At 45.4% G+C, this 27569-nt stretch overlaps 1 long non-coding RNA gene and 13 other non-coding genes across 14 annotated transcripts; all 14 read right to left on the minus strand.

Annotated features, from left to right (window-relative positions):
• Positions 1-4689: 4689 nt before the first annotated feature.
• Positions 4690-5083, minus strand: LOC142385846 (uncharacterized). Its single transcript, XR_012770243.1, has 3 exons — positions 5069-5083; positions 4894-4982; positions 4690-4784 (listed from the first exon to the last, which is right to left on the minus strand). It is a non-coding gene; the product is annotated as an uncharacterized LOC142385846 (long non-coding RNA).
• Positions 5084-8201: 3118 nt separating this feature from the next.
• trnal-uag (transfer RNA leucine (anticodon UAG)) lies at positions 8202-8274 on the minus strand. Its single transcript has one exon. It is a non-coding gene; the product is annotated as a tRNA-Leu (tRNA).
• Positions 8275-9011: 737 nt separating this feature from the next.
• trnai-aau (transfer RNA isoleucine (anticodon AAU)) lies at positions 9012-9085 on the minus strand. The gene has a single exon. It is a non-coding gene; the product is annotated as a tRNA-Ile (tRNA).
• Positions 9086-9588: 503 nt separating this feature from the next.
• On the minus strand, positions 9589-9661 carry trnar-ucg (transfer RNA arginine (anticodon UCG)). Its single transcript has one exon. It is a non-coding gene; the product is annotated as a tRNA-Arg (tRNA).
• Positions 9662-10398: 737 nt separating this feature from the next.
• Positions 10399-10472, minus strand: trnai-aau (transfer RNA isoleucine (anticodon AAU)). Its single transcript has one exon. It is a non-coding gene; the product is annotated as a tRNA-Ile (tRNA).
• A 2169-nt stretch (positions 10473-12641) lies between these two features.
• Positions 12642-12714, minus strand: trnak-cuu (transfer RNA lysine (anticodon CUU)). Its single transcript has one exon. It is a non-coding gene; the product is annotated as a tRNA-Lys (tRNA).
• Positions 12715-13429: 715 nt separating this feature from the next.
• Positions 13430-13540, minus strand: trnal-caa (transfer RNA leucine (anticodon CAA)). Its single transcript has 2 exons — positions 13503-13540; positions 13430-13475 (listed from the first exon to the last, which is right to left on the minus strand). It is a non-coding gene; the product is annotated as a tRNA-Leu (tRNA).
• Positions 13541-14071: 531 nt separating this feature from the next.
• trnak-cuu (transfer RNA lysine (anticodon CUU)) lies at positions 14072-14144 on the minus strand. Its single transcript has one exon. It is a non-coding gene; the product is annotated as a tRNA-Lys (tRNA).
• Positions 14145-18255: 4111 nt separating this feature from the next.
• trnan-guu (transfer RNA asparagine (anticodon GUU)) lies at positions 18256-18329 on the minus strand. The gene has a single exon. It is a non-coding gene; the product is annotated as a tRNA-Asn (tRNA).
• A 470-nt stretch (positions 18330-18799) lies between these two features.
• Positions 18800-18873, minus strand: trnan-guu (transfer RNA asparagine (anticodon GUU)). Its single transcript has one exon. It is a non-coding gene; the product is annotated as a tRNA-Asn (tRNA).
• Positions 18874-19226: 353 nt separating this feature from the next.
• Positions 19227-19300, minus strand: trnan-guu (transfer RNA asparagine (anticodon GUU)). The gene has a single exon. It is a non-coding gene; the product is annotated as a tRNA-Asn (tRNA).
• A 465-nt stretch (positions 19301-19765) lies between these two features.
• Positions 19766-19839, minus strand: trnan-guu (transfer RNA asparagine (anticodon GUU)). Its single transcript has one exon. It is a non-coding gene; the product is annotated as a tRNA-Asn (tRNA).
• An 897-nt stretch (positions 19840-20736) lies between these two features.
• Positions 20737-20810, minus strand: trnan-guu (transfer RNA asparagine (anticodon GUU)). The gene has a single exon. It is a non-coding gene; the product is annotated as a tRNA-Asn (tRNA).
• Positions 20811-21163: 353 nt separating this feature from the next.
• trnan-guu (transfer RNA asparagine (anticodon GUU)) lies at positions 21164-21237 on the minus strand. Its single transcript has one exon. It is a non-coding gene; the product is annotated as a tRNA-Asn (tRNA).
• Positions 21238-27569: the final 6332 nt, after the last annotated feature.

Consider the following 27569-nt stretch of genomic DNA (forward strand, 5'->3'; position numbering starts at 1 on the left):
AACCACGTCCTCCCTGGCCAAAAGGGGGCTACCAACAGCAGCCTGTGGCCCTGCTGGAGGACCCTCTGTAGCGTAGGGACTATCAGAGGGATCGGCGGGAAAGCATAGAGGAGAACCTCTGGCCAGTCGTGGGCCAGAGCATCCTGGCCCAGGGGACTGCTCTCCTCTGTCAGGGAGAACCAGAGGGGGCAATGGGTCGACTCTTCTGAGGCAAACGTGGGAGACGGCCGAAACATTGTCCGACCGCACGAGTACATGTCGGCCCCTCAAGAAAGGGAGGAAAGCCTGCAACGCCCTGTGCACAGCCCGCAGCTCTAGAGCGTTGATGTGCTGTGAGCGGTCCCACGCCGGCCACAGCCCCTGAGCCGTCCGGTTCTGCCACACGGCGCCCCACCCCGAGAGGGAGGCGAGTCACGACGGGATGCAATGGAGCCCATGGGCATGCCCTGGAGGAGAAACGAACGCTTCCTCCACGGGGCCAGGGCAAGAAGGCAACGGTGGGACACCGCAAGCCTCCTGTGCCGGTGTCTCTTGGCGTCCAGGTGAAAGCTGTGCAACCACCTCTGGAGGGGACGCAGCAACAGCAATCCTAAGGGGACCACAGCAGCCGCAGCTGTCAGTTTCCCCAGGACGCGTAAGAACTCCACGTAGTGGAACCGCCTGCCTTCCCGAAACGGGAGGAGGTGGCGGAGGATGTCGTCCACCCGCCGTGGCGACGGGCAAGCCATCATGGTGACCGCATCGAGGGTCACCCCAAGAAAAACTGTGCTCTGTGATGGGACCAGGCCACTCTTTGTAAAATTCACCCTGAGGCCCAAACGGGCCACATGGGAAAGAAGACACGTCGTGTCGAGGGCCACCTGAGACTGGGACCGCGCACAGACGAGCCAGTCGTCCAGATACGGCAAGATCTTCATGCCCCGCGACTGTAGGAGCGAGAGGGCTGCCGTCACACACCTGGTAAACACCCGTGGGGAGAGGGAGAGACCAAACGGGAGCACCCTGTACTGGAAATGACGCCCCTGAAAGGCGAATCGCAGAAACTGCCGATGGTGTGGCGCCACAGGAATGTGAAAATAGGCATCCTCCAGGTCTATGGAGGTAAACCACTCCCCTCTGGAGACCGTACGCAGAACCTCTGCAGTGGTCAACATATGGAACCTCAAGACCTTCAGGAACCTGTTGAGGTTCCTGAGGTCGAGGATAGGTCGGAATCCGCCATCTTTCTTTGCTACCAGAAAGTAAGTCGAGTAGAACCCCCCGGGGTGCAACAGGGGATCTACCGGTTCGATGGCACCCTTGCCCAGGAGGACGAACAGCCCCTGGGCGAGGGCTCGGGCTTTCGCCGGGTCGCGGATGACAGTCATCCTGACTCGGCCATGGGTCGGGGGCTGACGTCGGAACTGAAGTTTGTACCCGTGGGTCAAGGTGGAAAGAACCCACGGGTCCCTGGTGGAAGCAGCCCAGTAGCTGAGCTGCTGCTGGGAAAAAAGGTCGACGGTCGGCCCCGTGGCCTCAGCGTCGGGCCCCCCGACCTCTAGAGGCTCCAGGGGCACGACGGGTAGTACGTGAGACCTGAGGTTGCCCAGGGGGCAGTTGCTCAGGCGCCCGAAAGGACTGCGCCTGCCGCTGAGCAGGCTGTGGGCGTGAGTACTGGGGCCGAGGGAGGCCCCTGGCCTGTGAGTGGGTGCCGCGCTGCGGAGCAGCTGGACGGCCCCTAGGGTTGCCAGGCGGCGGCGCGCTTCTGTGAAGCTCAGACAGCTGCTGTCGGGTCTTCCCAGCTTGGACCGTGCGCTCGAGGGCTTCCAGAGCCGCGGAACCAAACAGCTCCCCCGGTTCCACCGTAACACTGCGGAGGGTTCTTCTGCAGGCCTCCGAGAGAGGGGACTGCGCCAACCAAACCTGGCGGCGAGTCTGAACGAGAGTTGCCATTACCCGTCCCAACTCCCTTGACATCAGTGCAAAGGCCTGTAGGGAGGCGTCAGTAACACTGTGGACAGAAGTGTCCAGCTCGGTGTCCTGTAGGGATGATGACAGGGCGAGCAGCAGGTGGGACATGGAATTACCCATGCGAGCCATGGATGCGTCCTGCATGGCTGCCAGGGTCCGAGCATCAGCTGTCGGACGGGTAGGGGCCCTAGGGTCCCTCCAGAACGTCTGTAATTCCCTCAGATACTCTTCTGATGGAGGTACAGTTAGTTCAGCGGTGGTTGAGGAGCGCCTGAAAAAGGCACTGGCCGAAGCTGGCTGAGCCTGCGGCACGTCCAGCTGCAGCCTGGCTAGAACCGTACGAATGGCGGCTCCCACCGAGCCTTCCTCACTACCACCCGCAGAGCTACGGGCTGAAGAAAGGGAGCCCGCTGCAGAGGGACGGGAGGCTTCGTCTCCCTCTAGCACGTCCGAAGCGTAGTCCCGAAACATAGTAGCCGAAGCTGCTATGGAAAACGCAAGGAGGCCGCTGGAGGAACAAGGGCACCTGGCTGGGTTGCCCCAGCCCCAGGCTGGAGAGCCAGGAGGAGGGACTTCATGCTGTCAAGCTCCGCTGTCAGCTGATCCACTCTAGAAGTAAGCCCGGACCCCTTGGCCCTCTTCCCGGAGGTGGGGCCTGCAGTCTCAGCAGGCCGACGCCGTGGTCGGCTAGACCGAGACGGGGCCAGCCGCTGGTCAGGGGTCAACTGGGGAGACAAGGGAGGGCCCAACAGGCGCTCTACCTCGGCCAGCCTTGCAGCCCTGACAGCATGAGGCAAGATGCCACAATTCATGCAGGACTCGTCTGAAAGTCCCTGCCTCAGATGTCCGAGGCCAAGGCACGAAGGACACAGATCATGGCCATCCTCAAGCTGTAGAGGAGCCATACAGGCCGAGCAGGAGTGGTTGCGATCCATGTCGGGACCACCTCTAGCTCTAAATATATATATCTATATATATATACACACAGTATATTTGACGATAGTACGTATTTACTAATTCTTATTCATATACTTCTTCTTCTTAGTTATAGATGAATGCTGGGAGAGGGAGCCGCAAACGGTGCCTTCACCGACAATCAACTATAGGCCGCCTGTTCTGGGAGCGGGGGGCGCACACGCCGCCTTACACCAGGAGAGGGGCAATTGTTTATTCAAACACTTATCTATAGGTGGATGCCGGGAGAGGGAGCCGCAAACGGTGCCTTCACCGACAACCACTATAGGCCGCCTGTGCTGGGAGCGGGGGGCGCAAACGCCGCCTTACACCAGGAGAGGGGCAGAACAATAGCAGCAACAAAATCAAAGAACCGGCACAACCGAGTTGGCCGCTTAACATAGGCAGGTCACAGATGCCGGGAGAGGGCTAGCAATTAGCCCTCTCAGACAATGTAACTATAAACAGACTGTTACTCACGTGCGGCACCGGGAGAAGGAGCGAGCCCGCTGCCTAGACCGGCGCTTGTAACAGCTGGCAGTACACTTCATCAGCCGAGGAAAAAAAAGGTTACAGACCTCTCGGCAGTTCGTTGCGGTCTCTGAAGGGCGAGCAGCTCGCAGCCTCGACGGGACATCGCGAGACCACCAGCAGCGAACGATGAAGGAAGAAATGGTTTTGGAATTCGTCTCATAAGCAGACGCGGGGTCTCCGGGGTCAGCAGGGGGTCACGAGTGACGTTGTTGGTATAAACACTCGACCTGCGCATGCGCGAGATGTATCATTCAGTGCTTGAAAGCACCGCCTCTGGCGGTCAGTAAGGATGAAATAGAACAGTTGATAGATGACTAAATAAGTTTCTGTCAGGGCAATGGTGGTATAGTGGAGAGAATAGCTGCTTTCCAAACAGTTGACCCGGGTTTGATTCCTAGCCAATGCATTCTCTGCTCCTTGTATAATCATCTTTCAATTGTACCTTGCCATCTCTACCTCTGCTCAGACAATGGGTGGCTTGTAGGGAAAACACAGTCTCAAGCTAATGCACTCTAGCAACTCTTCAACCAAGGAAGCATGTTTTGCTATGACTCTTCAGTTAAAGTGATGGTCTGTTTTCTCATGTACATTCTAAGTTCCACTGCACGAAAAGAGGGATTTGTGTCACTGTGGACGGCAGTGAACATCTGCGAATTTGCCTAATTTTCGGACGCACCTGGGCGCTTGCAGGCAGACAAACTTTAAGTTTGTGGAGCGAGAAAATCGTCACAAACGAACCCGACTCGCGGCGGGCTCTCACAGCGGGGTGCTAATGGCCCAGCGATTAGCACCCCGCTGTGAGAGTGCCTGGACCTCTCACTGGCCTCGCTGGTATTGGACGAAAAAGGCACGTGATTACATGAAAAAGCTCCTGTACTGTCGGTAAAGCTGACCGCCCATTGGCCAATTAGGTTAATATATGCATACTTTATATGGGCATATCATTCAGCAATTATGATTAATAATTGTGATTATGATTACTAATATTCCTGGGATGTTTGTGTACTTCATATATTCACGTCATTCTTATAAGCTGCACTATGACTAGGCTATGAATGCAGGCATGAATGACGTGAATCTATTGAGGAAATGAAAAAGGAAACTTTTTTTTTTAAAGCGCTTTTATTGCCACACCACACAATGTACATAGCTTACATTGTAATAAGAACCATGTTGATAATAAAGAATTGAAAACTATTTACACACACTGCTGTAGCCTACAATATACACAATAAGCCTAAACGCCGCCGTTTGGAATCCGCATTCTTCGCATTCCTCCGGTCCCTGCAGGGTCTGCGGGAGTTGTCAGACGTCCTCATCCTGGATCAGAAGCTGGCTTCTGGGAGCTATTGGAATAACCAATAAATAATCAAAACATAGTCTAGCCATGCACAGCATATTGACAACTTGTCTATAAAGTAACAAAAGTCATATTGACAGCGTATATGTTCTTACTCTCTTTCACTCTTCTGTGGTGAGACTGTGAGTATTTCGGGTTGGCTTCAAGACGCGCCTGTAGCACAGCACACAGGTCCGTCACGCAGCTAAAAACAACAACAAGAGGAATGAATAAAATGACCAGTGCTTAAAAGTATCAGTGCCAGCCGTGGTAAAAGTCAGCGCCGCTCACCCTCGATAGTGCCCCCGTCTACCTCTCTGAAGTTCGGACTGTTTGCCACTGCCTCCTTCAAGCGACTCGTTACATCCATATTGTGAGGTGACAGTAGCCTGTAAAAACAATAGGCCTATGGTTAATTAAAAAAAACTGCATTGACGTAACATAACATCGGGTCCAACTCAACTAGATATTGGGAGAACATTCACTTATTCTTACCCTTGATCTGGATTATAATGCCACGGTGTATTCTCCGAGTTATGCAGGCGGCGAACTGCTTCATATAAATTGAAATACATTTTTTTAAATAAAGCAACTCACACTGGTTTTCACGTGATGGACACAATTAAGTTGAGTTTAGCCTAAAGCCACAGTCAATAACCTACTCTTACCGCGATTTTCGGATTCTGTATCCGCCTTCTCTTGCGCTCTTCAACTTCTGTGGAATGTCCACACTCCAGTGCGTTCTCGACGGCCATCTTGCCTCCAACCTAGCGAATCTCTGGTCGATTCCTTCCAGAACCCTCTCCACGACCGTATCCACAGTGCTGGCCACCATACGAGACATCCCGGTCATAGCATTCAACAGGACTTTCATTTGATCTGCCTGTAAGCAAGTGAGTAAGTAAGTTTAATATACAGCACATTTGAAATCAGCGAGAACTGTCCCAAGTGCTGTACAGTGTCAACAAGACTAAAATTAAACAATCAAATGGTCATGTGCAAGTAGAAAAAAACACACAAACCTGTAGACCCGCAGAGAGTTGCTGGGGAGTTGAAAGCAAGTCGTCTTCCAGCCATTGTATTCCGCAAACCAGGGCAATTTTCACAGCACAGGACCTCAGCGATTTCTGTCTCCCTTTCTGCCGCCAGATCTACTCCTTAAACTTTTTGTTTACACTGCACGACACAATGTTTCTCATACGTGATTGAATGAGAGCTTATGCGAGCCGTTAAGCTCCACCAATCATATGCGTATACGTCATTACACGGAATACTCGCGAGACAACCTCCCGTCCTTTTGCTATTTAATGTTGTCTGACCACAGCTGGCAATTTGCACTGTTTTGACACAAAAATGGACTCTGCAAGGACAAAGAAAAGACGCAAAGGCCTGTATAGGTAATTCCATGGGTAATTCCATGTCCCACCTGCTGCTCGCCCTGTCATCATCCCTACAGGACACCGAGCTGGACACTTCTGTCCACAGTGTTACTGACGCCTCCCTACAGGCCTTTGCACTGGGTGGGTGATATGTATCGTTTGCGAAATTATCGTGAATGTTGTTTTGACGATGAGTAATTTTGCAATATCGAGATATATATATATATATATATATAAAACATTTATTTTTTATTTTTTTTTCAATCGCCAAAAATCAATAAAGTGCGGCGCCAGTGGTCCTCTGCCCTTACCACGGCGCCACGCCCTGCTTTGAACACTCTAATTTTTTCAAAGTAAACGCTTCGGAGTTCGGACCCAGCGGGACACTCAGCTAAGAGCATCGAGGGGGCGCCGAGAGGCAGGGCCTGGGACAGACGGTAGCTCGCCTCGCGGCGGACCGTCAGCTCGATCACGAGATCCAACTACGAGCTTTTTAACTGCAGCAACTTTAAGATACGCTATTGGAGCTGGAATTACCGCGGCTGCTGGCACCAGACTTGCCCTTCAATTGATCCCCGTTAAAGGATTTAAAGAGTCCTGTATTGTTATTTTTCGTCACTACCGGCTCCCCGAGTCGGGAGTGGGTCATTTGCGCGCCTGCTGCCTTCCTTGGATGTGGTAGCCGTTTCTCAGGCTCCCTCTCCGGAGGGAGAAGTAGCCTGAGAAACGGCTCGCGGTTATCTAGAGTCACCAAAGCGGCCGCGGCACCCCGAGAGGCACCCCACATGGGTTTTGGGTCTGATAAATGCACGCATCCCCGAAGGTCAGCGCTCGTTTTGCATGTATTAGCTCTAGAATTGCCACAGTTATCCAAGTAACGGTAGAGCGATCAAAGGAACCATGAACTGATTTAATGAGCCATTTGCAGTTTCACTGTACCGGCCGTGTGTGCTTAGACTTGCATGCTTGTGTTCATTTTATTGTGATCTTAATGCAAGTTTTAATTTTTTTTTTAAATATCGTCAAAATATCTTTATCGTGAAAATCCTAAAAAATATTGAGATATTTTTTTTTGCCCATATCGCCCACCCCTACTCGGCGATATTGTGACCATTGTGACACCGAATTAAGCCATACACAATAAAACACTGAGAGCACTACTGCACATTATGTATAGAGGCCAGATTTCTACATTTTTATTTCTATATTTCTATTTTATTTAAGAAACCTTTTAGAATATTGCTGTTGCATGCTTATTTTATCTTTATCTTATCTTTGTTATTATACATTTGGACATCCAGTGCGGGCAACAAAGAAAATAATTTCATCGTGCAGGGAAACACGTTTCTAACTGCACATATGACAATAAACCTTTGAATCCTTGAATCCTTGAATTTTGCCCACAAAAAGCGTTATTACAAAAGAGGTGTTTGGGAGAAAAAAAACAGATATGCATCACCTGTCACCAGCAGACAGCGTGCACCTCTTCTTTTTCAAGACAACACAGCAACAAACTTGGCTGGAGTTGGAGGTGATGGGGATGAACTTATAGAAACAGGCCTACCCACCTCACCTCACCCCACCCCACTTGAAAATGACTGTGGCAGCTCCTGACCTGATCACTGGCATTTACATATTAAAGGCTCTCCTAAGTAGGGGAGGGGAGGGGGGCATGGGGGAGCAGTTGCCAGGTCAATTTGCGACAACTTGGGCCAAGTTTTCACTTTTACCACCGCAAATGCAGGGGCTTAACGTATGCGGACATGTAAGGGGCCACATACATCCAGAAATCCCTCTTTTCATGCAGTGGTAGGCAGTATGGGGAAGCCAAGATCATTGCGCAACATCAGCTAAACTTTGGATTTTTTTACCAGTAACAGACTGGTAAAATCTTCCGACTTTAATGGCATGCCATTCAGAGGATTTCTGACATGGAGTACAACTAGCAAAGTACTTACCAGCTTTCACCATGTATTTATTTGGTTAGTACTCAGTACAGTGCTCTTGATTTCTGTACATATATGACAGCATACAACTAAACAAGACAACCACGAAGGGACTCGAACCCTCAATCTTCTGATCCTAAGTCAGACGCCTTGTCCGTTAGGCCACATGGTCTCACCTGAGTCCTCTGGCCGGTACAGGGGTGGTCTGCTGCCAAGTCTGAAACAGCCAGGAATAAAATTGTACCTCCAAGTCTGAGGCTCTGATCCTCAGTTGGAAAAGGGTCGAGGGCCCTCTTCTTGCTTAGAACCAGTTGCTGCCTCAAGTGGAAGAGTTTAGGGATCAGACCATTTTGACCACGACTGGAGGAGCTCGTTCTACCAGTCGATCTTCCTTCCAACGCTCACCTCTGGTAACTCCTTATGAGTGGTGACTAAATGAATGAGATTGCGAATGCATAAGGGCTGAAATCATCTTCCACTCTGTGGTGATTAGGCTCACCCTCTTGGATCAGGGTGACAAGCGTAGTCATCTGGAATACGCTGAGAATACAGTCTCTGCCGCTCTTCTTTGAATGAAGCCAGATCAGGCGGTATGGGCATCTGGTCAGAGTATCATGTAGATTCCCCCCAGGGGAGATATTTTGGATCAGTTGCACGGTGAGGAGGCCTGAGGGAAGGTCCAGGACTCACAAGAAATAAACCATTCTGGTCTTGCATTGGTATTTCTGTGTGTCCACCCGAGAAGAGGTGTAGATTATGTCCTGTGAGAATCGGGGCAAGGGATGTCTGCTCACATTGCTTCCCCTGTGATCCGTTCCAGGACAAGCAGCATCAAATATATTGATATATCTTTAAAAGTCATGGGTTATGGAAGGGCGCCTACACATGTGCTGTTGTTGCGGATGTTCTTGGCCAGTATGGGGATTGAACCCATGACCTTGGCGTTATTAGCACCACGCTCTGACCAGCTGAGCTAACCGGCCTGATTTTGAGTTGCCCTATGAGCAAATTTGTGCGAGAATAAGTGCTCTCAGTGTTTTCTCTGTTACCTATTTAAGTCACACAAACATTCTATACAGCTTGCCTTTGGTATTGCGGATTTGGATGTTATCAGCAGGTGAGTTGAAAGACTTTTAGTTCTTCAAAAAATGCTTTCAATGCAATTATTTTATCATTTGTTATATGCTACAATGACTCGACGTGATAGAACTTACTCATTCAAGTCTCTCATCTTTTTGTATTGCTTTAGTGTAGGCAGTATGGGGAAGCCAAGATCATTGCGCAACATCAGCTTAACTTTGGATTTTTTTACCAGTAACAGACTGGTAAAATCCTCCGACTTTAATAGCATGCCATTCAGAGGATTTCTGACATGGAGTACAACTGGCAAAGTACTTACCAGCTTTCACCATGTGTTTATTTGGTTAGTACTCAGTACAGTGCTCTTGATTTCTGTACATATATGACAGCATACAACTAAACAAGACAACCACGAAGGGACTCGAACCCTCAATCTTCTGATCCGAAGTCAGACGCCTTGTCCGTTAGGCCACATGGTCTCTCCTGAGTCATCCGGCCGGTACAGGGGTGGTCTGCTGCCAAGTCTGAAACAGCCAGGAATAAAATTGTATCTCCAAGTCTGAGGCTCTGATCCTCAGTTGGAAAAGGGTCGAGGGCCCTCTTCTTGCTTAGAACCAGTTGCTGCCTCAAGTGGAAGAGTTTAGGGATGAGACCATTTTGACCACGACTGGAGGAGCTCGTTCTACCAGTCGATCTTCCTTCCAACGCTCACCTCTGGTAACTCCTTATGAGTGGTGACTAAATGAATGAGATTGCGAATGCATAAGGGCTGAAATCATCTTCCACTCTGTGGTGATTAGGCTCACCCTCTTGGATCAGGGTGACAAGCGTAGTCATCTGGAATACGCTGAGAATACAGTCTCTGCCGCTCTTCTTTGAATGAAGCCAGATCAGGCGGTATGGGCATCTGGTCAGAGTATCACGTAGATTCCCCCCAGGGGAGATATTTTGGATCAGTTGCACGGTGAGGAGGCCTGAGGGAAGGTCCAGGACTCACAAGAAATAAACCATTCTGGTCTTGCATTGGTATTTCTGTGTGTCCACCCGAGAAGAGGTGTAGATTATGTCCTGTGAGAATCGGGGCTAGGGATGTCTGCTCACATTGCTTCCCCTGTGATCCGTTCCAGGACAAGCAGCATCAAATATATTGATATATCTTTAAAAGTCATGGGTTATGGAAGGGTGCCTACACATGTGCTGTTGTTGCGGATGTTCTTGGCCAGTATGGGGATTGAACCCATGACCTTGGCGTTATTAGCACCACGCTCTGACCAGCTGAGCTAACCGGCCTGATTTTGAGTTGCCCTATGAGCAAATTTGTGCGAGAATAAGTGCTCTCAGTGTTTTCTCTGTTACCTATTTAAGTCACACAAACATTCTATACAGCTTGCCTTTGGTATTGCGGATTTGGATGTTATCAGCAGGTGAGTTGAAAGACTTTTAGTTCTTCAAAAAATGCTTTCAATGCAATTATTTTATCATTTGTTATATGCTACAATGACTCGAGGTGATAGAACTTACTCATTCAAGTCTCTCATCTTTTGTATTGCTTTAGTGTAGGCAGTATGGGGAAGCCAAGATCATTGCGCAACATCAGCTTAACTTTGGATTTTTTTACCAGTAACAGACTGGTAAAATCCTCCTACTTTAATGGCATGCCATTCAGAGGATTTCTGACATGGAGTACAACTGGCAAAGTACTTACCAGCTTTCACCATGTGTTTATTTGGTTAGTACTCAGTACAGTGCTCTCGATTTCTGTACATATATGACAGCATACAACGAAAAATATGGGATCAAAAAAGGGTCAGAAAGATTTTGTACTTGTACAATGATGTTCACATGTGTAATAAAGTTTTGAAGTTGTAAAAATATTTTGTGTCTATGTAAAAACATGTTGTGCATTTGTAACAAAGTTTTGAAGTTGTAAAAACATTTTGTGCATGTGTAACAAAGTTTTGAAGTTATAAAAACAGTTTGTGCATGTGTAACAAAGTTTTGAAGTTGTAAAAATAGTTTGTGCATGTGTAACAAAGTTTTGAAGTTGTAAAAATAGTTTGTGTATGTGTAACAAAGTTTTGAAGTTGTAAAAACATTTTGTGCACGTGTAAAACTAAATCCGACGGACACACAAATTTCCCACCTTCAAGTACGACCCTGAAGTTACAAGTTTACAAAACTCAAGTTACGAGTACGAATTTTGACCCTGTTTTGACGCCCGAGTGAATAGCCAATCAGCACGTTGCTTACTGACTTGCCAATCAACCCGGTGCCCACCCACGCGCCAACCAACCATCCAATCAAGGAGCAGCAATTTCTGCCGGCCGGGATCTGAGCACCAACGACACTCAGTGGGCACACGTTGGTACTGATGGAGGAAAAACAGGATGGAGTCAAACGCTTCTGCTCAGGTAAGTTAATTAAAGATATCGGCAATTTCACAATGTAGCAAAAGTTTCTCAACGTCGTCATATAAGCGGTCATATAGGCCTAACGATGTGAAATGACAGGTGCCATGCCAAAAGTTGATTCCTGCCAGAAATTGATTTCCGGTACGCGGGAGCGCGCACAGTCTGTTCAATTTGAAAAGCGTAGCTCAGTGTTTCGATGTTTCCCTCCTCCACTCACCACACCTGATTCAAATGATCAGCTCGCCATCAAGCTCAGCAGTGGCCTGATAAGGAGCCATTCATTTGAATCAGGTGTGTTGGAGGAGGGAACATAAAACATGCAGGGCAGTGGGTCCCGAGGACCGGAATGAAGAAACACTGGTATGTGGCTCATATATGTGAGACTCAGGTTTTAGGGTTTTCCATGAGGTAGTAACAGCTGGGTCAATGTAATTTTGAATTTTAGCCGAGTTAATAAATAGGCAGCAGGTCTGTGGTCTGTCTGTGGTAGTAGCACGACGATGACGTCAGTAACACCCACTTTACGACAAAAATTCAAAATTACAGTAACCAGGATTTTTTTAAGTAAACGACGCACCTCCACGTTATCAGTGCTAGTGTAGAGTAATTAATAAATTATAAACAGCATAGTTTGTGCCTGTATAACGTTGCCCATAGGAAACCGTTTCATGGCCGAATATCTCAAGAGAGCAGCCAGACGCCTCTCGAATATCTTCGGAACAGCTCCAAATGACCAACAACAAGCAGGGGTGAGTAGAACATCATGTTATAATGTGAAATCAAGGGCCCAATGTCAAAAAAACGGTCTTATCCTTTAAAGTGAATGATCATACTTGAGCAAAAAGGGAATACAGAAATGACATGAGCCCAAAGAAAGGTAAACGTAATGCTCTTGTGCAAGTTTGAATGTTTTTTATTCATATTGTGCATTTCAGGAGGTTTGTGATCATTCAAAGAGGCACCACTGAGGACGCTGTGATGGTGGTAACAGAGCTGAACTTTGACTTTAAGTGCTGGATCAAACATCTGTTGATTATTAAAAGTGCTATGCCCAACGTGGGGCTCGACCCCACGACCCTGAGATTAAGAGTCTCATGCTCTACCGACTGAGCTAGCCGGGCTATTCACATGTTATAAAACATGCCTTCCGAAAAAAAAGAAGAGATAAAACAAGCCAAAGTCAACTTTCAGAGATTTCGAATGACATCGGAACACATTCCTCCCTTTTCAACCTCTACCTACTCCACTCGACTGGATCCCACTCAGCTGTTAGGGTTTTCCATGAGGTAATACCACCTGGCACAAGGTGGAACATTTTTAGCACCTACTCGGTCGGGGTCGAGTTGAGTCCAGCCGAAAATGTGACATTTACAGACTGCAGGCAACTGATTGGCCAGGGAGTGATGTCACTGGATGAGTCATGAAAGCCACTCCTTAACAAGAACCCGGCAACAGCAACAGCTGGATTTTATGTATTCTGTGATCATCAACGAGGTGGATGACTAGATGCAAAGACATAGACCAAGTAGCAGGTATACCTTCGCCTTGATGTCCTAAATTGTTTTGTCATGTTTTGTCCAATAAAAGTGACATCACAGGACTTTTGGACCTCCTTGCTATAACGACCCCACCCACATTGAGGTGGTTGTGAGTAAGTACGAGTGGAAAAGAGCTTAATGTAGCAGGAGAACTGCCTCATCGCACATCAGAATTGTGTATGTTAATGGGAGGAACTGAAGGCCCGTCGTCAGAGATAAATTCCCTTTTTCACCATGGCCTGACATGGCTTTCTTCACGGTCTTCTAATAAGAAAGTAAGATTTAAGCAAGAAATTAGTGTCAGGAGTGGGATTTGAACCCAGGCCTCCTTTGGGAGACCAGAAGTCCCTGTGCTAAGGAAGGAATGAAGCCTTGAGTCTGGCGCCTTAGACCGCTCGGCCATCCTGACACCACTATTTCCCTGACTGTGTAAAATATGACAAACCTGAACCAAAATGCAAAACGCTACTCCACTTGACTATATTTTCGACTCAGGTTTTAGGGTTTTCCATGAGGTAGTAACAGCTGGTAGCAGCTACATTTTTAGCACCTACACGGCAGGGATTCGAGTTGAGTCCAGCCGAAAATGTGACGTCTACAGACTGCAGGCCACTGATTGGCCAGGGAGTGATGTCACTGTATGAGTAACGAAAGCAAGAGAGGGCCAGAGGCCATGGGTTGTTATTCAGATTTTCCTTGTTTAGTTTTAAAGTGAATGATCATACTTGAGCAAAAAGGGAATACAGAAATGACATGAGCCCAAAGAAAGGTCAAAGTAATGCTCTTGCACAAGTTTGAATGTTTTTTACTCATATTGTGCATTAAAGGAGGTTTGTGATCATTCAAAGAGGCACCACTGAGGACGCTGTGATGGTGGTAACAGAGCTGTACTTTGACTTTAAGTGCTGGATCAAACATCTGTTGATTATTAAAACTGCTATGCCCAACTTGGGGCTCAAACCCACGACCCTGAGATTAAGAGTCTCATGCTCTACTGACTGAGCTAGCCGGGCTATTCACATGTCATAAAACATGCCTTCCAAAAAAAAAAGAAGAGATAAAACAAGCCAAAGTCAACTTTCAGAGATTTTGAATGACATCGGAACACATTCCTCCCTTTTTAACCTCTACCTACTCCACTCGACTGGATCCCACTCAGCTGTTAGGGTTTTCCATGAGGTAATACCACCTGGCACAAGGTGGTACATTTTTAGCACCTACTCGGTCGGGGTCGAGTTGAGTCCAGCCGAAAATGTGACATTTACAGACTTTAGGCAACTGATTGGCCAGGGAGTGATGTCACTGGATGAGTCATGAAAGCCACTCCTTAACAAGAACCCGGCAACAGCAACAGTTGGATTTGATGTATTCTGTGATCATCAACGAGGTGGATTACTAGACGCAAAGACACAGACCAAGTAGCAGGTATATGCTGGGCCCATAACCCAGAGGTCGATGGACCGAAACCATCCTCTGCTATGTATACATTTTTAAATCAAACTCAAAATCTCTCATTAAAAAAACCTGGAAAAGATGATGTAACATTCATAGCATCAGAATTGACACTTGACCAACTCTGAAACCCTTTCTGCACACTCTTAATTCAAACTAGTTTTGTGTGCACATGAGTGTCCTCCAATGTCCACTTTTCTGATTAAAGTAAGAAAAAGAATTATTGTGTCAAAAGACTGAAATCTTTCACTTTTGTTAAATGGATTAGAGGATCGTTTACCCGATTTCTTTTTATAATGTAGGTTATTTTGAATAGTTACGTGGATAAGGCACTGGCCTCTTGAGCCAGGGATTGTGGGTTTGAGTCCCATCTGAGGTGTGTAGCAGAGTGACGCAGCATAAGAGGGCTGGGCCCATAACCCAGAGGTCAATGGACCGAAACCATCCTCTGCTATGTACAAAGTTTCAAATACAACTCAACACCTCTCACTAAAGCAAACCTGGAAAAGATGATGTGACATGATGTGTCATCACAATTGACACTTGACCAGGGGTTATTCCTAAAAGCTTGCGTAGCGGAAAGCCTGGCTTATTTCGCTACTTCCGTCCCATGAACGTGGCTTATTTGAACGCCCGCTGAGTAACCATGGTAATTTATGCTGCTGAACTAGCCTGGTCTCGGGCAGGCTAAAGTTGAAGCTTAGCTTAGCTGCAACTCAAAAAAAGTCTGACCGGCTGAAACAGACTCCCGAAAGAAATGTTCACCAAGAATTCTGCGCTCCCGCAACTCATGTATTGTCTAAAAAACGAAACAAAAACTGTGGTTATCATATCACCACTTTCGCTGTCTCGAAAAATCAATTAGTTTTGATACAAATTATTGACAGCTCCTTTCAAAACAGTCAAGGACACTGTACAAATAAGATATTAGATAAAACGCAGGAATTAAAACATCATACCATATTAAAAATACACAGAACGGAGCAATCAATGGAGGTAAGCAAAGTTAAACGGATGGGTTTTGAGTTAAGACTTGAACAGAGGGAGAGTGTCAGTATTGCGAATGTCGGGGGGGGGGGACCTTTGTCCTTTCAGGCTGCTGCTCCATATTTACAGTAGCCGATAATGTAAAACAACCTACTGGCTGAAGTATTTGCATTAAGTTCATCATCTCCCTCAGGCTTCCCTAATGTTATCGGTGCACTACACTGTACCCATGTACGCATCCAAGGCAAGGCAATTTGTAGAGCACAATTCGTACACAAGGCAATTCAAAGTGCTTTACAGCTACATAAAATCACAAGAAGGCAATAAAATTATTCCAAAAAACAAAGAAATCATTAATTAATTAATTTAAAAGTGAAGAGTGCAGATAAAATACTTCCAGGTGTCATATGCACATCTAAATAGAACTGTTTTCAGCCTGGATTTAAACATTGTCACATTGTCCAGGCCCCTGCTGGACCCATGGAGGCTGACTATGTAAACCGAACATTTTTCCATATCCTAAATGTACAGGTACACTTGGGGATAATTGTCCATAGACTCTGAACTGGATTTCTCATTTTGAAAAATACCACATCAACCCCTTTGAGTAATGCTGAGCAATGTTACATTTATGCCCTGTGAAACCTCATCATTGACTCCTATCCTCCGACCATACAGATGATCTGTGATGGAGGTCATTTCATTTCCAACATTGAGGCTAAATGGCCGGGATCAGTTCATGATTGTAGGATCTTCCGAGCATCCTCACTGGCACAGAGGTTTGCACAAGGCGCAAGAATTTTACTTACCTGAAGGAGTGTACTTTTGAAGTAAGGTGTAGCATAGGCAGAATTTTGGTGATCTAATGAGAAGTCAGGTGTAGAGGTCATCTTAAGGAATTTAAAGTGCTCGTCATACTTTATTATAGTTAGCCATTTATGGCACATATTGCATCAAATTGCCTAAAGTCTTAACACATGTATATCCATCCAACATTTCTCTTATTCTGCAGGAGAGTTCAATGGTGTCCTGCTTAGGGACAGAGGCTATGCATGCTGGCCGTAGCTCCTCACGCCATATCCTGATCCAGGAACAAGGGCATGCACATGCACATGCACATGCACATGCACATGCACATGCACATGCACATGCACATGCACACGCACACGCACACGCACACGCACACGCACACGCACACGCACACGCACATGCACATGCTACAACAAGGGCACGGATAGAAATGACCTTTGGCCAAATTAAATACAGGTTCATTGCTTAAAGTTCTCAGGCACCATGGCTGACTTCTGACAGAGCCATCTTAAATTAATAGTATACTTCATATTTTATACATTTTGTCTTGTGGACAACTTTTCAGGCTCAAGTCTTTTCTTCGTTGAGTCCCTGGAGGTTCTAGTGCCTGAAAGGACTCAGTTTCTCCTGACACAGTGAGGGACCTGTACAGGGACACATATTTCCTTTGATCCTTGTTGTTGTGACCTTTGACTTAGAACTTCTTTTCATAAGTTAGCATTGACACAGTAGCAGTTTAAGTCAGAGCAAGTGTAAGAAGGCTAAATGGACAGAGATGATTTATAACTTTCCACACGTTTAGCTCATTGCACCCCACTGTGAATATAAATGTAAAAAACACATTTCTAACACGTTGCATGAACCGTACAATAATGACAAGTTTGAGTTCAAGTTGTGTTGAATTGTTTAATTATTATTAAATGTTTCTCAAGCTGTGGAGAGAAAACAGAATTAAATACAGTTCACAACACGAAATTCTCCTTTATCTGAATTTATACTAACATCCCTCCAGTTTCATAATCTCTAGCTTGATCTTTTTTATTTTCAGTTTCTTCCATATCTAGTTTGGTGCTCTCTTTATTGGACAAACACATTTCTTCAAAGGCTACTTACCACTCTGAAATATTTTCCTGTGCTTTACCTTCACCTGCTGCCAGGTACGCTTTTGGCTGTTAAGATAGCTCCTGTTGAGATGTAACAGTGAAAAAATAATATGTGGGTCACACACTCACGATAATATAGTCACAAAGTATGATGATGCGTGTCGATTATTGGGTTATTAATAAAGTGAGCAGGGCCAGTATATCTGTGCTGTACATCTCATACAGAGACAATTCAGCATGCTTTATGTAAACACATTATAACACAAACAGGAAAGCATAAATACATGAGGACAGTAAAATAAATGTCTAACAATTGACAATGGTATGAAACTTTCATAACTTACGCATTTAGTCTGTCTGCAGTTGTTTGCCATGCCGTATTCTTCGCTTTATTCATCGCAGCTGTATTACCATTTCTGGTGATGACACTTTTAAAATCCTCATACAGCTCCATCAGCATTATTTGTTCAGCTGCCGAAAAAATAACAGCTCTTGTCTTGCTCTCCTTTTCTGCCATCTCCATTTTTCCACCATCCACTCGTCAGGGCTTCTTACGTTCCTCGTGCACTCGCACTAAGCTAGGCTATGTAAGCCTCGCTTGGATTAGCCTCACTGAGATGCAGCTGAAATGTCTTTGTGGAGCAACTTGAGGCTTAATTGGGAGATGGTGCTAGTTCAAGCGACTATTTCTGGCTATAGCCTGGCTATCTTTAGCTACTTTCAAGGAATACCCCCCTGGTTGCTGACCAGTGGACTTGTTGGTATACACAATCGTCCCTGGGTGGGCTCGAACCACCAACCTTTCGGTTAACAGCCGAACGCGTTGGCCGATTGCGCCACAGAGACTTGCTGTAGCTGTCTGTGGGCGTGGCCTCAATCATTACCACCTCTCATCCCTTCATTAGAGTATGTGTTCGATTTATTTATGTTTTTCATAAGGTTGATATCTGCTGTGTAGGTAACAAGTAAAGTAGCACACAACAAGTAGTCAATAACTTCCTGGTCTGACTTATTAAAGAAAGAGATTTAATGTCAAATTGTTTCCCAAGTGCCCTCATTTGGTCCCTCAGCCTGTTTGAATTTTTTCTTGTTTGTGTGTGACTTTCATAGCAATATGACAAAAAGGTTGTTTTTTCACTTTGCTTGTGCAATTTTGACAAAAGACAGAGGAGCCTCCAGGTTGAGTCATGCATTACACTGCACTTAACAGTTCACCCTTAGAGAAATATTTTGCCAAGGAGCGTGTATAATGCGTAAGGAGAGTGTTTTGGCAGCAGAATGTTTGCTTTAACTCACGTAATACGAATAAGTCAGAACGTCCCTGGGTGGGCTTGAACCACCAACCTTTCGGTTAACAGCCGAACGCGCTAACCTATTGCGCCACAGAGACTCTGCCTGGCTTTGTTGGCAGTGAGCGTGGCTTTGAGCTTGACTACCCCCTCATGGCGGTAGATGCAAGCGTTCTGTATTTTTGCGTGATGAGACTCGAGTGAACTGCTGCTGATCTATGTCAAACTTGAACCGAAAAGTAGGAGGTGCTATACAGCAAGATTACCAGTTACAATACAATTGTAATATCTCTCATCAAACAGCTCAGCATGCTTTGGCACCTTAACTCTTGTCAACCAAATGACTTAAAGGATAACTTGTGTGTTCAATGGGACAAGTCACCCATTACAGCTATCGATTTGCTACCAAACCTACAACTGGTTGCTGACCGGTAGATTTGTTGGTACACACACTCGTCCCTGGGTGGGCTCGAACCACCAATCTTTCGGTTAACAGCCGAACGCGCTGGCCGATTGCGCCACAGAGACTTGCTGAATCTGTCTGTGGGCGTGGCCTTGATCATTACCACCTCTCATCCCTTCATTAGAGTATGTGTTCGATTTATTTATGTTTGTCATAAGGTTGATATCTGCTGTGTAGGTAACAAGTAAAGTAGCACACAACAAGTAGTCAATAACTTCCTGGTCTGACTTGTTAAAGAAAGAGATTTAATGTCAAATTGTTTCCCAAGTGCCCTCATTCGGTCTCTCAGCCTTTTTGAATTTTTCTTGTTTGTGTGTGACTTTCATAGCAATATGACAAAAAGGTTGTTTTTTCACTTTGCTTGTGCAATTTTGACAAAAGACAGAGGAGCCTCAAGGTTGAGTAATGCATTACACTGCACTTAACAGGTCACCCTTGGAGAAATATTTTGCCAAGGAGCGTGTATAATCCGGAGAGCGTTTTGGCGGCAGAATGTTTGCTTTAACTCTCGTAATACGCATAAGTCAGAACTTCCCTGGGTGGGCTTGAACCACCAACCTTTCGGTTAACAGCCGAACGCGCTAACCGATTGCGCCACAGAGACTCTGCCTGGCTTTTGTTGGCAGTGAGCGTGGCTTCGAGCTTGATTGCCCACTCATGGCGGTAGATGCAAGCGTTCTGTATTTTTGCGTGATGGGACTCGAGTGAACTGCTGCTGATCTATGTCAAACTTGAACCGAAAAGTAGGAGGTGCTATACAGCAAGATTACCAGTTACAATACAATTGTAATATCTCTCATCAAACAGCTCAGCATGCTTTGGCACCTTAACTCTTGTCAACCAAATGACTTAAAGGATAACTTGTGTGTTCAATGGGACAAGTCACCCATTACAGCTATCGATTTGCTACCAAACCTACAACTGGTTGCTGACCGGTAGATTTGTTGGTACACACACTCGTCCCTGGGTGGGCTCGAACCACCAATCTTTCGGTTAACAGCTGAAAGCACTGGCCGATTGCGCCACAGAGACTTGCTGTAGCTGTCTGTGGGCGTGGCCTCGATCATTACCACCTCTCATCCCTTCATTAGAGTATGTGTTCGATTTATTTATGTTTGTCATAAGGTTGATATCTGCTGTGTAGGTAATAAGTAAAGTAGCACACAACAAGTAGTCAATAACTTCCTGGTCCGACTTATTAAAGAAAGAGATTTAATGTCAAATTTTTTCCCATGTGCCCTCATTTGGTCTCTCAGCCTTTTTGAATTGTTCTTGTTTGTGTGTGACTTTCATAGCAATATGACAAAAAGGTTGTTTTTTCACTTTGCTTGTACAATTTTGACAAAAGACAGAGGAGCCTCCAGGTTGAGTCATGCATTACACTGCACTTAACAGGTGACCGTTGGAGAAATATTTTGCCAAGGAGCGTGTATAATGCGTAAGGAGAGCGTTTTGGCAGCAGAACGTTTGCTTTAACTCACGTAATACGAATAAGTCAGAACGTCCCTGGGTGGGCTTGAACCACCAACCTTTCGGTTAACAGCCGAACGCGCTAACCTATTGCGCCACAGAGACTCTGCTTGGCTTTGTTGGCAGTGAGCGTCACTTCGAGCTTGGCTGCCCCCCAATGGCGGTAGATGCAAGCGTTCTGTATTTTTGCGTGATGAGACTCGAGTGAACTGCTGCTGATCAATGTCAAACTTGAACCGAAAAGTAGGAGGTGCTGTACAGCAAGATTACCAGTTACAATACAATTGTAATATCTCTCATCAAACAGCTCAGCATGCTTTGGCACCTTAACTCTTGTCAACCAAATGACTTAAAGGATAACTTGTGTGTTCAATGGGACAAGTTACCCATTACAGCTATCGATTTGCTACCAAACCTACAACTGGTTGCTGACCGGTAGATTTGTTGGTACACACACTCGTCCCTGGGTGGGCTCGAACCACCAACCTTTCGGTTAACAGCCGAACGCGCTGGCCGATTGCGCCACAGAGACTTGCTGAATCTGTCTGTGGGCGTGGCCTTGATCATTACCACCTCTCATCCCTTCATTAGAGTATGTGTTCGATTTATTTATGTTTGTCATAAGGTTGATATCTGCTGTGTAGGTAACAAGTAAAGTAGCACACAACAAGTAGTCAATAACTTGTCAGTGTCGAGGGCTTTACTGTGGGATGATCAAATCCTCCGAGTGTCAGAGTTGGTCCGTTGCTGCTTTCTCTGATGAAGTGAACTTAAGTTCACAGAAGATTAATAAAAAGGTTGCTTGGAGTTGGCTTCTTGGTAGGAAAAGGTGATGATGGCGTGAAACAGCGGAGGTTAGGACGTGCGACGTAAAAGGACATGGATGGCGATGGATGAACAAAAACACGTAAAACGTGTATCTTCAGAGTATTTCAATCTGTTTCTTTGTTCGGGTCTTCCTCGTTTTCCTTGGGTCCTTCTTTGGTCATGGAGGGCTTCATCCTCTGTCTTTCCGCTCTCTCCTGAGACTCGGGAAACTCCCAAACTCTGGTGAGCTCTTCTTTCCTTCTTAAGTCATCTCCAAATCTTTCTGAGCAACTGTGATCTGCTCTGTTCTGAAACTCTGTGTTGAAACTGAGACCTTCTGAAAACAAGAGACAAGAAGCAAGAAGCGTGTGTTTTTCGCGGGCTCCGGGTTTTGACTCTCGGAGGCGGGGCGTGACGTAAGCTTACACTACTCTTTCAGCCAATGATATGCCTGAACTGTGGTGAACGTCTGCCTGTGTGTCTCTGTAAGGCGATCTGCATTTATATGGGGATTTCTGGATAAAACAAAGAAACTCCATTTCTCCATTACTCCCGTCTCATAGAACATTTGTCTCGGTGATTCCGAACACCACAACTTGTTAAGATATGCAGATTAAAGATATAACATACTTATGATATAAGGACATAAAATAACACACAACATAGACGATGATTCTGATTCTCACAATTCAGATGAATATCTGTAAAGTTATGACATATGAATAGCGAACCACACAATGTTAATTTTCTGTTAACAATGGAGATACCAAACAATGACAAATAGATACTGAAGGGACATCGTTAAAAGTTAAATTGTTGCATATATCTCGTCCATTTGACTGAGAATTTAAATGGGAATTTAAATGTTCAATTAATCAACACTGCAGACCACTAGGGGGCAATGTGGTTCCATCAGGCAGGTTGGGTATTTTCCAACAAGTTTGTTTCTTCGTCAATATTTAAGCCAGAATCGTACAAATTGTCTCTATATGCGTCTTGTGATCTAGCTGGAAACCTGAAAGAACGTGTATAGGGTAAACAAACACATTTAATACAGTTTAGGATTCGACCAAGATTGAGTCTTAGTGAAGTCTTCTCAGTCCGTGTGTAGCCATCGGTTCTCTCGTGGAAAAAGGGTGTTAAAGTGTCAACTTCGATTCATGGTCCAGATAAGATAGTAAGTCTTCCACTTCTCCAACCGAAAGATTCTTTGTTCATTCGAGTTTTCCAAATTTATGGCAAGTGTCTGTTGCTTGTTTTTCACTCCCAAAAGCTCTTAAGGTTGTTGTAAATTAGGCAGTTTTCTGTTCTCTGGATCTGGTTTTTATCCACATACGTAAACATCCCCCACAGGAATGTTGGTTTTGTCAAAGTTTGAAAAACTCTTAATCCACACGGCACTGTGACTGCTACATAGGGTAATTAATAACACATATTGTTTTCATTCCACTTGTTTGCATTTAAATCAATGTAACGCGAGCTGTAGGCTTAGATATTTATGCTCAAATCCACTCAAAGTAGGGGGCGGGGCTCCATCACGCTGTGTTTAAAATCATATTAACTAAAAATATATACTTTTACTTCCAAGAATGGAAATGTGAGGAGTGGCATATAACATATGTACAATGTATTATTCTTAATATTCACGGTAGATTTTGGTAGGTAGGCTTATTGCTGTAAAGCCTCAGCTGCTTGTGCCATCTAATGCGCTCCTGCACTATGTGCCCCACGTGAAGGATCGGACAGTGGTGTGCGCAGCTATAAGATCATGTTTCTTTCCTCAAGCCAATGACAAGAACTTCTGTGAGAAGTAACGCAAATGTCTGAATCATGCGGGAATTGCGGGCGGGAGCGGGACAAAATATGACAGGTGCGGGCGGGAGCGGGACTAAAAATCCTATCTTTGTGCGGGAGCGGGAGTGCACAATGCGGGAGCGGGCGGGCGCGGGACTTTTACAGAATTTACAGTCCCGCGCAGGCCTCTACTCGGAAGCTCAGTCACTCCAAAGGGTGGAAGGTGTCAAACGCAACTTATGGGACTTCGAACCATGTCTCTTTTAGAAAAGCAAGTTGCACCCTGGCCAAGACTCATGACAAAGGATAGGAAGTTCATCACGCTGACATAATAGAATACGCTGTGGGACAAAAGCACCTTTGCAGACTCTCCTTCTCTTGACATAGACTGACATGGGACAATTCAGTCAAGTTTATCCCACGTGAAACTACCTCTTTTGTAACTTTCCATAAACTTTCAAAATGAGGATGAAAGCCAAATAAAGAAACTTGTGAGTTGATTGTTTAACCTCTAGTCCAGACAACAGGGCCCTCATTCATCATTAGTGCGTAGAATCCCTTCTAAATCCTGTCGTATGAGTGAAATTTAGAATGTGCCCATGTACAACAAAATCGGCATTTATCAAACGTTCTTAGACAGGTCGTACGCAACAAGAGTGGCATCAAGCTCAGCAGCTGCCGCTGTGCCAGAGGATCAACATCTCTGGAGTCATTTCACTGCCATTTGAACAGCTTTATTCCTGGTAAGTCCCTCTCTACATGATTACACCTTTTTTTTTTTTTTTTTATTACTTTGTTTATTGGTATAGTTGTACAACATATACAATTTCATCATCAACAAAATATATATATAATTATTTTTATTATTATTATTATTTATTTATTTTTTTTTAATTATTTTTCTTTTTTTTTTTTTCCTCCCCTTTCCTCTTTCTCCAGTTCACAGTGTATGTCCATACACGACTACAGTTATTTTCCCTTATTTCAACATACCACCATATAAACTCTTTTTTTTTTTTTTTTTTTTTTCCACAAAGATACACAAATGACACTAGACAGTTGACGCATAGACAAACACATAAGCATACAAAAAATGGGGCAGAGAGAGAAAGAAAAAGTAAGAGATATATAGAGAGAAGGGGGGGGGGGGACATGACATAAATAAAAAAAAAAAATAAATAAAAAAAAAAATAAAAAAAATTTAGTGGCGTTCCCGTATGTGTGTATGTGTATAGTGTAGGTGTTGTATTGAATAATATGTATGTGCCAGTATAATGAGTTGGTGTGGAAGGGTATACCTAAACTTTGTGGACATCTTCATAAAAGATTTGGTAGCTTATATTATTGTTCCGTTTTCAAAATATAAGCGCATTTTATTGCACATATTGTCTGGATACATTTCCTTCCATTTTTCTGAGCAATTTCTACAAATTAATATATTTTTTTCCATTTCCAGAACACTTTCTATTGTTTTATACCATAGCTGAACCTCTGGTTGTTTACTTTGTTTCCATAGTCTTGTAATTTGCTTTAGTGCAGTAAGTCTTAGGAGATGAAAAAATTTTCGGTATATTCTTTTTATCTTATTTGGTAAGTCGATGCCTAGTATGTTTACTGATGTTAAAGGTTGTTTAAGATCAAAAATATATGTAATAGCTCGCCTTACCTCCTCCCAAAATGATTTTATTAAAGAGCATGTAAGGAGTATATGTGTATGCGTACCTTCTTCTCCACATCCTCGCCAACAATTTATGTCAGCTCCTGAGATATGAGCACATTGTTTAGGCACCATAAAAAATCTTTGATTAATTTTCCAGCCAAACTCCTTCCAGCATTTTGACTGAGTTGTTTTGAAATTATCTTTCCATGACTCTCTCCAGGAACTATCTGTAATATTTATAAGTAATTCATTCTCCCATTTTTCTTTTGCATTGTACTTTATTTTTGTCATTCTTTGTATTATTTTGTAGGCCTTCGCTAGACCACCTCCCTTTCTGCTTTTGTTTCTATTTTCTGATAAAAAAATTAAAACATCATTTGTTTCCTTTTCAGCCTTTTGTTGAATATAGCTCCTAACCTGTAGATATTTGAAAAAGTGTTTTTGTGGTAAAGCATATTTCTCTGCAAGAGTTTGAAATTAAACTACTAGGTTTTTATCAAAAACTTGTGCAAAAACGGTCAATCCTGTGTTTGCCCAAGCGTCTAAAATGCTATCATCTTTTTGTGCTTTAAAATCTGGGTCATATCTCATTTTTCTGTGATTACACCTTTTAGCTGGATTTGATATCAAAACTGGATTAACAAGCAATTTTTCTAAGGCATAAATATGTTGTTTTGTTTTTTTTGCTTGTTTTTTTTCAGGAACCAGTGCAAATCTGCTGAATTTCCAGCTCTATCTCCTGGAAGGCCTTAACAGGTGGAATCAGCTTTCTCCACCCAACCTGCTCCCTCCACCCAGCCTGCTCCCTCCACCCAGCCTGCTCTCTCCACCCAGCCTGCTTTCTCCACCCAGCCTGCTCCCTCCACCCAGCCTGCTCTCTCCACTCAAGCCTGCTTTCTCCACCCAGCCTGCTTTCTCCACCCAGCCTGCTCCCTCCACCCAACCTGCTCCCTCCACCCAGCCTGCTCCCTCCACCCAGCCTGCTCCCTCCACCCAGCCTGCTTTCTCCACCCAGCCTACTCCCTCCACCCAGCCTGCTCCCTCCACCCAGCCTGCTTTCTCCACCCAGCCTGCTTTCTCCACCCAACCTGCTCCCTCCACCCAGCCTGCTTTCTCCACCCAACCTGCTCCCTCCACCCAGCCTGCTTTCTCCACCCAGCCTACTCCCTCCACCCAGCCTGCTTTCTCCACTCAGCCTGCTTTCTCCACCCATTCTGCTCCCTCCACCCAGCCTGCTCCCTCCACAAACCTGCTCCCTCCACCCAGCCTGCTTTCTCCACCCAGCCTGCTCCCTCCACCCAGCCTGCCATAGCTGGCCGTATGTCTGAGGTGTGAAATATATAGTAAACTGTAGAATAGTAGATAGATAAAAGAAAACTTGAACAAAATGTCCTTTAACTAATATCTGTTCTGTTGGTTGTGTTGTCTTAGGGTTTAGATGAGGCAGGCGTACCAGGCCTGGACAAAGTGGACAGCTTGGCTGAGTATCTGGTGGAGCTGAGGAACAAAACCTCTGTGACGCTGAGCAACCAGGAGGTCAGTAACGTGTTGTTGCTTGCTGCATACATGCACTATGCACACTCCTCAGCTCACTGGAACATTGCTGTGTCCTCATGTACAATTGTGTTATTTCCCTGTGTAGGTGAGCAGCATTGTTGCTCTGTGGCAGAGCCTGCTGGACTTTGACAAGCAGAGGGTGGTATTTGCTGCAAGGCACCAAGACAAACTGAACACTGGGAGGTTTAGGTCCCCCAAAAAGAAGCAGGAATTTACCCCTGGGGTGGAAAGTATGAAGCGTCATGCCTTAACAACCACAGCCCCATCTGCCCAATGGCCAGACTGCTGCCGCCTAGTGGAGCCCATCTTTGTTCGCCTCTGCAGGATCCATCGTAGTCCAAAAAAAAGAGGAACAGGCACATTCTCAAGATGGGATCTGATCCTTCAGGACTACAGAAAGATCAGGCAGCTCATTTTAGCAAACGGAGCTATCATGCAGCAGACTACCTTGCAGCTGGTGGATGTGAGCTACACCACCCTGGTTCAGTGGCATAATCAAAGGGTGAAAAGGCAGGAAACGGCTGTGGTGCAACAAGGGCTAAACCTTCCTAGCCGGTTTTCTGTAGCTGCTGACCCACTTCTCCCCGCCAATATACGTCCCCATTATGCCATACCACATTCAGAACCAAAAAAATATTTACAGTTTACCACCTAACACTGTGGGACAGGCCAAATTAAAAAGAAAGCTGCAATTTACAGATGATACAAATCCACCAGGACAGCAGCAGCTTCTCCCTGCTCCACCCAAAAGGCCTCAGGTAATGACAATTGCTCCAGTGGCCTCACAGGTTCATGTTATCCCCACTACTCTACAGACACAGAGTTTTTGAACGTTCTCTGCCACTCCTCCACATGCTCCTGCTCTGGCTCCTGTTTTGGTCCCTCCTCTGGCCCCTGCTCCGGCTCCCATAGCAGGCTCCACTCACCCTAATAGAGCACCCCGAAAACTGACCCGCAAAGTTTTGCACAACACGTGCAAAAAATGCGGGCAGTTCAGAATTGCTGAAACATGACACAGCCAATATAGAGGGAAAATTGGCAAAAGT

Source organism: Odontesthes bonariensis, chromosome 8, assembly GCF_027942865.1.
Source record: "Odontesthes bonariensis isolate fOdoBon6 chromosome 8, fOdoBon6.hap1, whole genome shotgun sequence".
Lineage (NCBI taxonomy): Eukaryota > Metazoa > Chordata > Actinopteri > Atheriniformes > Atherinopsidae > Odontesthes > Odontesthes bonariensis.